This window comes from Schistocerca americana, chromosome 1 (assembly GCF_021461395.2).
Source record: "Schistocerca americana isolate TAMUIC-IGC-003095 chromosome 1, iqSchAmer2.1, whole genome shotgun sequence".
Taxonomy (NCBI): domain Eukaryota; kingdom Metazoa; phylum Arthropoda; class Insecta; order Orthoptera; family Acrididae; genus Schistocerca; species Schistocerca americana.
Window position 1 is genome coordinate 1,197,023,996 of NC_060119.1, and position 13,697 is coordinate 1,197,037,692.

Sequence of the window (13,697 nt, forward strand, 5' to 3'; positions counted from 1 at the left end):
ATAAAATGATGAACAGATATGTTGAATGTGTAAAAAAAAAATAAGTAGCTTTAACACTCTGTACACCATCGTGTTTCACTCGTAACCAATATGTTAGCGATAGTTCCATTACATTGGTTAGCAACGTGTGTGTTTTCCGATTACGTATTCTTCAAAATCTAATTAACTACATAGGCAGGCCATCGGTGCATACCCAAAATGTCAGTGTATGTACGAGGTCTCAGTTACGTTACTGATTCCAGATATTTCCTACGACTGTATTAGAATCGTGTGTAACAGCAGTTGAATATTTGCTTGAAATTTTCATAAATTATTTAGACTTACGTGAAATTAAAATTCTGTCCTAGATATTCGATGAGAGGATATGTAATCTTCGTCCAGGTGTCGAGGTGTGGCAGTCGTAAATCATACATCCCAGTAAAATATTTCGGGAACAGAATCTGTGGGAAATATATTGGTTATTCCGACCAGAAGTATTATGCATAACATATGTGAGATTCAAGATGGGCATTCATTTTGGAAATGATGATATTAGCGAAACACGTTCAATGCACAGAATGATGAAAACAGATCGATTACATTTTAGTAGTTCTTTACAGCGCACAAACATTAACCACACTACGGTTACGAATTTCTTTGTTTAAATGAATACCACTGGGTTGATAAAGCTCCCAAGTAATTTACACGGTATATATTGACAGTGTCTTAATGACATAACACAAAACCGTAAATTACAGCTGGTCAACATAACAGTCATAATCTTACATGTTACATTTCCGAAATTAAAAGAAAAATTAGTTCGGGTCAGTCAGACCCCAGTGGTATAGAGCAAAAAACTATGAATAAATTTTAATATTTTGTAAATACAAAACTGATCATACCTTCATTGCGTACAACTCACTCACATGGAGAAAATCATATATTTTGAAAATAATAGCTTTGAAACCAAGGAATATATATTTTTCCATGGTTCTTGGGGGCTCATATGGACCCTAGTGACATTAGGTAGGGTAGCAAAACAGATGGGGCAAGGGATCCTAACAATGGCTACAAACATAAGTGTAAAATAATATTTTCGTAGTTTTATTCAGTCGTTTCGTGTAGCAGCTGTTCTGTTTCCATAAATTCTACATTCAACAGGCAAACGTACAATTAAAATTTGGTTTATACTGACGCCAGTGTACTAGGAGGATTAATAATCCAAAGAGCTTCATCATATGTGACGTGAGAATCGCATTAATCATTTTGTGTGATGAAACCTATCGTTGAAAGAGAACATCTTTATTGGACTCGTGTTGCTGGAAAATATCACAGCTGATGTTATCGTGCTCATAGAGGCCCTTTTTAACTAACTTCCAATTGAATTAACGTTTCTGTAGTTATATTCCTCCAAACTGTTCTTGTAATTAATATTTTGTGGTTAAGATTCCCACTCATTGTTCCTGATTTAAAAATTCCTGGGTTGCTCTCAGAAGATTAGGTGAACAACAACACTGTTACAATAGAAATGGTTACTAAGACGGCACGATGTAATCACTTTTATGGGCAACAATGGTCATTCATGTAGGCCTATTGCACTTGTAGTCAGGTATTACAGTGTAAGAAAGTACCAAATGTGAAGCTAAAGAGCATGTCAGAATTGATGTACTTTCTGAAACAGGAGTTGTTTAGAGACAGATATCAAATTTTGCGAATGCTGCTACACTTCAGTGGCTGATAACATGCAATGCGACGCAAGATGATATCTTCCACAAACAAATAAATGCATGCAAGAGATAGTGAATAAAATGTTTCTTGAACACATAACAATGGTAAGGTGAATATTTGCACTTAAAAAAGGAATTAATGACATTATCTGCCAGTGGGCGCTGATTTAAATCGATAGGGTAAGTCGAAAATTTTGTGCGGGATTCAAGCACAGTTCCCCTGCTTACTAGGCGGACTCACTGACCACTGCGCCATCTGGACACAATGATCAACGGAAATGCACAGACTACACTAGCAGCCTTCCCGTCAGACTCAAATTCCCGACTTAACCATACACTACTGATGTAGCTGTCCCTTGCCCATTATCCTCATTACTCGCGGCATTTCGCCGATTCCCATAAGAGTTCGAACATGGTGTGCATCCGCACTGAAGTAATGAATTGGAAGTCCTCACCTTAATTATATATGTGATGTTTGTTCCTTTGGACATGCATCAAATAACAGACCCCTCATATATTTGCAATGACGTTGTGCATCGTTTCTCGCCTACTATGGAAAATAGTGCAGCCACGTAGGAAACTATAGTAAGGCTCGCTCAGAAGAACACCAACCCACTTCCCACCGATGATAAGAATCTAATAGCGAACTACTAGAAAAAAATAATGTTGCATAAAACCAAGATATTATAGCTGATTGTAGGGAAGAATTTGTAACTTTACACTATTGTTCCCATTAGGTGGCACGTTTCTGTACGTAGCAAGACAAGTACAGTACCAAGTAACTACACAGCTATAATATGCCCAATACCAAGTAATTCAACTAGGAGTTGACCTACATTTTTGTGGGGACAGAAGGAGCGATCTTTAATACTTGCGAAAAACATTGTTAGTCCGAGATGATATAAATATTTCTTTATTTAAAACAACCAGTTTCGATAGACTCTGCTGGCATCTTCAGGTTTTAAGATTTTTTTTGCTATGAAACATGTTAATTTTAAGTTGGACATTGGGCCAAGTTGTCATGTGTATGAGAACGGCACGTTATAAGAGGTTTGTCATAACTGAAATATTTACAAACATAAAGCTTTATGAAACTTCCTGACAGATTAAAACTGTGTCCCGAGTTCGAGCCTCGGTCCAGCACACTGTTTTAATCTGTCAGGAAATTTCATATCACCGCACACTCCGCTGCAGAAGGAAAATTTCATTCTGTGTTTTTAAACATTTTAGACATGGCACACCTTTCGTAATGTGCTGTTTTTATCCGCATGACAACTTGGTGTGAAGTATAACTTAAAATAAACGCTTTTCATAACAAAAAGATTTTTTAACACCTGAAGATGGTAGCAAGCCTGTCGAAAATGATTGTTTTAAATAATGACATATTTATGCGATCTTATCTTTAGAATGTTTTAGTTTAGTAAGCGTCAGTGTAGCGGGTACCGCAGCTCCGGCTTTCAGCTTGGCCCCGTGGAGACTGTTGCGTCGTTTGGACGTGTCGGGACGTGGCAGCAGGTACAGGCTGACTCCGGAGTCCCGCCTCACCGCCCAACCAGCAATAGAGACGTTCAGCACCGGGGTGAAGCTTGTCAGCCGGTACACGTCCAGCAGCTGCAACACACAGGACACTGGCTGTTAGCTGAAATGTACGAGTACATCAGTACAGTTACCGTAAAATGAATAATTGATTTTCAGGTATGGTTATAAGTTACAGAATGAATTTTGCAAAAACAGAAATAATGTCTGCTAGGATAGCCGCAATCAGTTATTTTACAATGTTACTTATAATCCGTCTTGATTGTAAAATTTTTATTCATATGACCTGTTTCGCTTCATCTAGAACCATCTTCAGATCTGTAACGATAATTATACTATTTTACCATTTCACGAATGCAAATGGTTGGCAGAATGCGCGTCATTTATATTAATTGTAACACTATTACCGACAGGTGGCGTGTGGTACATTTTTACCTGTCGGTAATAGTGTTATAATTAATATAAATGAAGTGCATTTCGCCAGCCAATTTTGTTTGACGCAGCATGTGAAAGTTGCTGTATTTCGACGGGTTACTCCTGTAACCGAAATATCAGGTACGTTCTGGTACATATGATGTTTATTAGATAGGATGAAAAAGATTTGGATTCGTGAAATAGTAAATTAGTATCATTATCGTTACAGATCTGAAGAAGGTTCTATATGAACCGAAACCGGTCATATGAATAAACATTTTGCAATCAAGACGGATTATAAGTAACATTACAGAATGAAGTCTACCAAGTTATTTTGGTACACAATAAATGTGACCAGAATACCAGACATATTCTCTTTCTTTGCTATCCGCAAAGTCACAGCATTCGTTATGTGGATATTTCAAATCGCTGTCTCTTCCAAACACAGTTGGTATTTCTATACAGTGTGCCCCGGGAGGAAACGTCAGTATTCAGTGATATAACAGCAACGATCATCCAAAGCAAAAAGTCTAGTAAACATGAGCTCTAAAACGCATACGTTAAGAGCAATGACCACTCCACCGATAATGTGTAAAAAATATCCTCTATTGCAAGCTCATTACACTCCATATTTTGAAAGGTGCTTGTATGCACCGAAACAAGGAAAAAGATATGAAGTAAACATGGGCTCTAATGTGCTTAACTTAACTGCTATGAGCACTTGGTTGTCTTCGTTACTGTGAAGCACTTCTATCGAGTAAATGCTCATAGCTCTTAAGGAACGTGGTTTGGACCCCACGCTTACTGGAAAGCAAAAATACCTTATTAGAAGAGATGAGTTTCAAACTATCGAAGATGAACAAGTGCTCATAACTCTTCAGGTTTGCATTTTAGAAATCACAATCACTAGACTTTCTTTCTTAGAATGATCGCTCCTGTCATATACCTGTATATTGACGTTTCCTCTTGGGACAATTAGATATTAAAATCCTTATGTTTCCTACTCCACCTTTATTTCATTCATTCATTAACAGTCATTGTTCCACAGATCTCATCGTACAGAATAATCCTCAGAAGTGACTCAGGATAGAGAGGAAAAGAGATACAGAAGCTACAAAATTAATAGCCGTACATTATAGGAGTCGAAGGACGTGATAGAAAGCCTGTAGTTGATAAGGGAATGAGACAGGGTTGTACTCGTCCCAGATGTTATTCATCTGTACATTGAGGGAGCAGTTCACGATACCAAAAAAAAAAGTTTGGAGAAGGGATTAAAGTTCAGGGAAAAGAAACAGAAACATTGAGGTTTTCCGATGACACCGTAATTCTGGCAGAGACAGCAAAGGACTTGCAAAAGCAGTTAAATGGAAGATAATGCTGAAAGCAGGTTATAGGCTGAACAGCTACAAAAGTAGAGAATATCAGTGGAATGTGGTCAGATTAAACCAGGCGATGCTTATGGTATTAGATTAGGACAGTAAAAGTAGTAGATTAGTTTTGCTCTTTTGGAAGGAAATCAACACGATGAACGAAGGAGAGAGAGTGTGAAATGCAGACTGGCTTTAGTAAAAAAGACCGTTTGTATAAAATAGGAATTTTTAACTTTTAATGTAAATAGACATCAAGCAGTTCAGACAAGAATAGATGCTTTCGACTTGTGGTACTACAGAAGAAAGCTGAAGCTTAGAGGACTGCGTTATTAACAAGGAAGTACTGGATCGAATTCTGGAGAAAAATATACATGACATACTTTGAATAGGCAATGAGATGCGTTGATAGGAGACATCAAGGTATTCTCAGTTTCAGATACACTAAGGAAGTTGAAATGTATGTGAGTTGCAGTAGTGGTGCAAAGACGATGAGGCATGTTCTAGCTTTAATATTGCAACCTTCTTTGCTGTACTGATTCCCAATAACAATTACATTCACATTTAGTAATATGAGACAAAATTTTTAATCACAGTTTAATAAAACAAACACAATGTAATTTAAATGCCTTACCATCTTAACTGAATCGACTGTTTTCGGTTATCGGCAGAGGCAATGAAGGGCCTCACGGAGCATAAGCTAATAGTCTTTTATAGACATATTTCACTGCAATGGTCATCATGTGAAACACTACCGATTTTGTTGGTAGGTTCAATGTTTGTGCTGTTAAACCTACTCATTTGCCTGAATCGGAAAATTTTTATCTTTCCTCATGCGGCTTAGAAAGAAATTCTGAGATACTGTACAAAATCAGGGGCCTCTTCTTTCTGCAGAGTGGTGTAAGAAGTGGGTACCATTATTGTAATGAATAACTCTGTCCTCTGGTGTTCTATTTGTGTTTTGGACGAATGACTCTGATGTTTGTGGAAAAGGGTACGATAATTTCTCGTCTGTAATCTGAATAGCACCAAGGGAAACACAGAGAAAAAGTTCATAGGAAGTGAATAGGTTAGCATCATTAGTTTCAACTGACACTACTGATGCTAACTTGACACTTCTTACAATGAAGTATTACAAACAATTTTACATGAGGAGTATCCACATATGCCGTAGATCATGACGAATGAAAACATCACTGACAGGTGGTAAAACATAGTTTTTCTTTACCACACTACCGGTTTCACGGCTTACAGAAATTCTTACATTAATCCACCATAGGTGAACTCAACGTCCTCTGCTGGCCCTGGGACGACGAGCGAGATGTCACCGAACTCCAGCTGTAGTTTTTTTTTTTTTTTTTTTTTTTTAATACTAACAGTATTCTCAGACTGGAAATACCTTAACTAAGAACGCTGGGTTCAACTTTTTCTTTTTGAATTATCAGAGGGAGGGGCGGGGCGGGGCGGAAGAGGGATAGATGGTCAGAGGGTGGAAGAACAGATGAAAGAGAGAGTGGGGAGGTTGGATCAACAGAGAGAGAGAGAGAACAGGAGGAGATGGACAGGGAGTGGGGGTGGAGGAGGTGGGCACAACGAGCGGGAAGAAGCGGGACTGGGAAAGAGGAGATGGAATTATAAAATTGGAATAAATACAGATCCTGCCAGCGATTATTTTTTTTATCATTTTACTGACGGGTTTGAAGCGTTCCGCCACGAATTCCTCTCCTATGTGAACCTCTTAATCTCAAATATTTGCTGGATGTATTCCAATCTCTATGTTCCTCTATAATTTTTATACGCTACAGCTGCCTCTAGTACCATGGAAGCTATTGCGTGATGTCTTAACAGCTGTCCTACCATCCTGTTCCTTCTTTGTTTAGTGTTGTCCACAAATTCATTTCCTGTCGATCCTGCGAAGAACCTCTTCATTCCTTACCTTATCGGCCTACCTAATATTCAATATTTTTCTGTAGCACCACATTTTAAATGCTTCCATTCTCTACTGTTCCGGTTTTCGCTCAGTTCATGTCTCACTATCATACAATGCTGTGCTCCAAACGTACATTTTCAGAAGTTTTTTTCTCAAATTAGGGCCTATGTTTTATACTTTAGACTTTTCTTTGCCAGGAATGCCCATTTTGCCAGTGCAGTCTGCTTTTGATGTTCTCCTTGCTCCGTCCGTCATTGGGTATTTTGGTACCTAGGTAGCGGAATTCCTTAACTTAATCTACTTCGTGATCATCATCCTGACGTTAAGCTTCTCACTCGTCTCATTTCTACTACTTCTCACTACTCTCATCTTTCTCTGATTCACTCTTACACCATATTCAGCACTCATTAGGTTGTTCACACTGTTCAAAAAATTCTGTAATTCTTCTTCACTTCAACTCAGGATAGCGTTGCCGACAGCAAATCTTATCATTGATATCCTTTCCCCTTGAATTTGAATACCATTCTTGTATCTTTCCTTTATTTCCGTCATTGAATCTGCGACATATAGATTAAACACTACATTAAAGAATGTTTTATACCCTTCTCAACATGGTCTTACTCTCTTATTGTTCCTATTTCTTTTTTCACGTTTTCTACCCGTCTTTCCATACAGCTTACCCCCATTTATCTCACAATTTACAACATCTTGCACCATCTGACATTGTCAACAGCTTCCTGCATGTCGACAGACCCTGCGAATGTGTCTTGATTTTCCTTTAATCTTGCTTCCATTATCAACCCAACATCAGAACTACCTCCCTTGTGCCTTTACCTTTCCTAAAGCCAAGAAACTTCGATGCACAATCTGTTAACCTGATCGTGTGATAATTGTAGCGCATGTGGCCTCTTGCAATCTCTGGAATTGTGTGGATGATGTTTTCCCTTAAGTCTGACTATTTATCTCCAGTCCCATAAATGCTACACACCAAAGTGAATAGACGTTTTGTTGCCACTTCCCCCAATGATTTTAGAAATTCTGAATCAACGTTGTCTATCTGTTCTGCGTTATTTCATTTTCTACTCAAGAGCTCCATGTGTAAACTGTATCCCAAATCTTTTCGCTATAAAACTCCTGACTCTTCTGGTACCAAGTCACCAGACACGTCCGCCTCTTCATACAGGCTTCAGTGTACTCTTCCACCAATCCGCTCTTTCCTCTGCATTTAATAGTGGAATGCCCGTTGCACTCTTACTGTTACCACCCTTGCTTTTAATTTAACCAGAGGTTATTTTGACTTTTCTGTAGGGTGAGTCAGTCGTTCCAACAATCATTTCTCTTTCGATTTCTCCACATTTCTCATACAGCCATTTCGCCTTGGCTTCCCTGCACTTGCTATTTATTTAATTCATAAGTAACTTGAACTTCTATATTCCTGAATTTTTGTAGTTTTTGTACTTTTTGTTTGATCTATCAATTGAAATATTCTAGTGATATTCATTTGCGAAAGCAAAGGAAGCTTCACTCCAAGTGTAAACGCAGCCAAAACCTCTCAGACAAACAGAAGCTAAACGATGTCAAAGTTGGCGTAAGGAGGGCTATGCGTGAAGCGTTCAGTGAATTCGAAAGTAAAATTCTATGTACCGACTTGACAGAAAATCCTAGGAAGTTCTGGTCTTACGTTAAATCAGTAAGTGGCTCGAAACAGCATATCCAGACACTTCGGGATGATGATGGCATTGAAACAGAGGATGACACGCGTAGAGCTGAAATACTAAACACCTTTTTCCAAAGCTGTTTTACAGAGGAAGACCGCACTGCAGTTCCTTCTCTAAATCCTCGCACAAACGATAAAATGGCTGACATCGAAATAAGTGTCCAAGGAATAGAAAAGCAACTGGAATCACTCAAAACAGGAAAGGCCACTGGATCTGACGGGATACCAATTCGATTCTACACAGAGTACGCGAAAGAACTTGCCCCCCTTCTAACAGCCGTGTACCGCAAGTCTCTAGAGGAACGGAAGGTTCCAAATGATTGGTAAAGAGCACAGGTAGTCCCAGTCTTCAAGAAGGGTCGTGGAGCAGATGCGCAAAACTATAGACCTATATCTCTGACGTCGATCTGTTGCAGAATTTTAGAACATGTTTTTTGCTCGAGTCTCATGTTGTTTTTGGAAACCCAGAATCTACTCTGTAGGAATCAACATGTATTTCGGAAACAGCGATCGTGTGAGACCCAACTCGCTTTATTTGTTCATGAGACCCAGAAAATATTAGATAAAGGCTCCCAGGTAGATGCTATTTTCCTTGACTTCCAGAGGGCGTTCGATACAATTCCGCACTGTCGCCTGATATGCAAAGTAAGAGCATACGGAATATCAGACCAGCTGTGTGGCTGGACTGAAGAGTTTTTAGCAGAGAGAACACATAATGTTGATATCAGTGGAGTGACGTCTACAGACGTTAAAATAACCTCTGGCGTGCCACAGGGGAGTGTTATGGGACCATTGTTTTGACAATATATATAAATGACCTAATAGATAGTGTCAGAAGTTCCATCCGCCTTTTCGCGGATGATACTGTAGTATACAGAGAAGTTGCAGCATTAGAAAATTGTAGCGAAATGCAGGAAGATCTGCAGCGGATAGGCACTTGGTGCAGGGAGTGGCAACTGACCCTTAACATAGACAAATGTAATGTATTGCGAATACATAGAAAGAAGGATCCTTTATTGTATGATCATATGATAGCGGGACAAACACAGGTAGCAGTTACTTCTGTAAAATATCTGGGAGTATGCGTGCGGAACGATTTGAAGTAGAATGATCATATAAAATTAATTGTTGGTTAGGTGGGTACCAGGTTGAGATTCATTGCGAGAGTCCTTAGAAAATGTAGTCCATCAACAAAGGAGGTGGCTTACAAAACATTCGTTCGACCCATACTTGAGTATTGCTCATCAGTGTGGGATCCGTACCAGATACGGAGGAGATAGAGAAGATCCAAAGAAGAGCGGAGCGTTTCGTCGCAGGGTTATTTGGTAACCGCGATAGCGTTACGGAGATGTTTAGCAAACTCAAGTGGCAGACTCTGCAAGAGAGGCGCTCTGCATCGCGGTGTAGCTTGCTGTCCAAGTTTCGAGAGGGTGCGTTTCTGGATGAGGTATCGAATATATTGCTTCCCCCTACTTATACCTCCCGAGGAGGTCACGAATGTAAAATTAGAGAGATTCGAGCGCGCAAGGAGGCTTTCAGACAGTCGTTCTTCCCGCGAACCATACGCTACTGGAACAGAAAAGGGAGGTAATGACAGTGGCACGTAAAGTGCACTCCGCCACACACCGTTGGGTGGCTTGCGGAGTATAAATGTAGATGTAGATGTAGATGTAGGTGTTTCCTTTGCGGTTACCATCCTTGTAGCTATGATTTTCTTTCCAAGTTCTGTTATTGCCGTTTTTACAGATGTACTTTCCTTTTAACTCAACTGTCTACTGAACTATTAACCACCGCAATATCTATATCCTCAGAGGTCTTCAAGGGTATCTGTTCGTTCCTTAGTACTTCCTCATCCCACTTCTTTGGGTATTGATTCTTTGCGACTAGTCTGTTAAGCTTCAGTCATCACAACTAAATAGCGATTTGAGTCTATTTCTTTCTCTGGGTACTACTTCCAATCCAATATTTAATTTCAGATCCTCTGACTGACCATGATGTAATCTAACTGATAGCATCTCATATCTTCTAGCCTTTTCCAAGTATACCTCCTCCTTTTTTGATTCTTGAACAAAATATTCACTATTACTAGCTAAAATTTATTGCAGAACTCAGTTAGTCTTTCTCGTCTTTCATTCCTACTACCAAGTCCATATTTTCTTGTAACGCTTTCTGCTACTCCTTGCCGTATAACCGCATTCCAGTCCTCTGTGCCTATTATAGTTTCATCTCCCTTTACATATTGAATTAACCGGTTCAATATCCTCATATACTGTCTCCAACTCTTCATCTCCAGCTTGCGACGTCGGCACGTTTACCTGAACTATCGTTTTCGAAGTTTTTTTGCGGTCTATTCTGATGGGAACAACCCTACAACTGATCTGCCCACAGTAACTCACTGTCTGCCCTACTTTCCTACTCATGTCGAATCCTAATCTTGTTATACCATTTTCTGCTGCTGTTAATATTACCCTATAGTCATCAGACCACAAATCCTTATCTTCTTCCCATTTCACTTCACTGATCTGCACTATATCCAGACTGAGCCTTAGCATTTCCTTTTTTAATTTTTAGCTTCCATACAACTTTTAGACTTCTGACATGCCACGCTCCGAATCGTAGAATTTATCGTTTCATAGGTTGGTCAATCTTTTTCTCGTGGTCACTACCCCTTTGGCAGTCCCCACCTAGAGATCCGAATGGGGGACTAATCCGGGATCTTTTGCCAATGAAGAGATCATCACGTCACTTTTCAATTACAGGCCACATGTCCTGTAGATACACATTACACATTATGTGTCTTTAATTCAGTGGTTCCCATTGCCTTCTCTATCCTCCTGCCACTGATCATTGCTGATGCTTCCAACTTTTAGGGGGAGTTTCCCACCCCCAAGGGCAAGAGACCGCGCCGAAGCTCTGTCCGCTCCTCCGTCCTCTTTGACAAGGCTGCTGCAGAGCGAGGGTGGCTTCTTACGCCGGAAGTTTTTGGCTGCCATTACTGATGATTATTATTTACAATTTAAGCAGCGGCGAGGTTCGAGCACGGGACTGAGGTCCTTTTGGTTCATAATCAATGGTGTTTGTTACGCCTAGACCACGGGTTGACTTGTGACAGACTATTGTAATAGTTTTGGTTGCGCCTGAAGATGCGGCTGTAAGCCGTGAAACCGGTATTATGGTCAATTAAAGCTAAGTTTCACCAGCTGTCAGGGATATTTTCATTTATCACAATGTCGTGTTAAACGTAGAGTATTGACGCCCTTTCATTTGATCAGTAAAAGTTATAAGTTACCACATCATCTTCCCATTTAGTTCCAGTTCTGTTCAGTACTAAGGTACTAAACGATGAAATCCTGAATGATCCGCGTTCCCCATCATGATATGCCTTCTTTCAATACTAATCCAAACCAGCATGATTCCGACTCGAAGTTATAAATGACATGGATATTAATTACGTAACCTCATTACACAACAGAAAATTTTTAACCTCATTGCATTATCTCCAACGATTTATGAAATACTGAATTACAAACTTTAGCGGTGAAATATCCGATATCGGAATTCAAGTGAACATATTTTCTAATTAACAATCTTTACTGCATACAGTGTATTGTCACGGCCAGCATCTATGAACATATCGTGATATTTTTGTGTTTATTCTCTTCTGTGGGGGTCATCTAAATGGCACAAGTGGATTTTTGTGCCAGCGGTCGTATGACTGGTTAAATGTGGAAATTCCGTTCATCTCAGAGTAGCACCTGTACCCAGCTTCTTCATTTATTTTGTGTTCTGTATAAATGTATTCACCAGTAAGCAACGGTGTTACCACCAGTAATGTGGTAGAAGTGACGTGTTCACGTGTTCTGTACTGAACCAATGACGAATATGTTGATGATAGCTGAATAATAAACCAAACATGCAATTCATATAGAACTTCAATAGAGTGCGACCGTTCTGTTAATGTGCTTCTAAGCAATACAACTGTAGTATTTGGAGCAGAATCTATCTCTCTGTGTGAGACTTTGCCTATAGAGGCCTAAGTAGTGGATGGGGAGGGATGTGATTTTTGCTATAATTTTTGCCCTCTAGCTCTGAAGTTAATACGGGCTGTTGCAATCCTGATCAGTCGTGGAGACATAGTATTTTCAGACAAATACCCGACCAGGTTATAGTATGTCAGAAACCGTCCTAATTGGGAATATTTTGAGAATAAATTACTTTGTTTGCCCCGTAACTCAGGAAATCTCCCAAAAACCTGATGAGGACAAACCTGTATCCCTATAATATCACCTACTTTTTATTTAATCCTGGTAGTCTTTGATCAAGACAAAAAAACTATAAGATAGTCCGTGTATTAGTGGAAATTTTCATGTTCACACAAAGTAAAGTCCATGACTTAATTGAAATGTGTAGTAAACCACGTCGCTGCCAGTCGCACGTAGCGCGATGGACCTATAAAGGCAATAAACTTCGTGAATGAACCTGAGACTATTGTGAATTTTTGTGCGTAATGCAGTCTGAATTGTTTAATGTACAGGGCTATTACAAATGATTGAAGCGATTTCATAAATTCACTGTAGCTCCATTCATTGACATATAGCCACGACACACTACAGATACGTAGAAAAACTCATAAAGTTTTGTTCGGCTGAAGCCGCACTTGAGGTTTCTGCCGCCAGAGCGCTTGAGAGCGCAGTGTGACAAAATGGCGACAGGAGCCGAGAAAGCGTATGTCGTGCTTGAAATGCACTCACATCAGTCAGTCATAACAGTGCAACGACACTTCAGGACGAAGTTCAACAAAGATCCACCAACTGCTAACTCCATTCGGCGATGGTATGCACAGTTTAAAGCTTCTGGATGCCTCTGTAAGGGGCGTGCAGTGAGCGAAGAAACGGTTGAACGCGTGCGGGCAAGTTTCACGCGTAGCCCGCGGAAGTCGACGAATAAAGCAAGCAGGGAGCTAAACGTACCACAGCCGACGGTTTGGGAAATCTTACGGAAAAGGCTAAAGCAGAAGCCTTACCGTT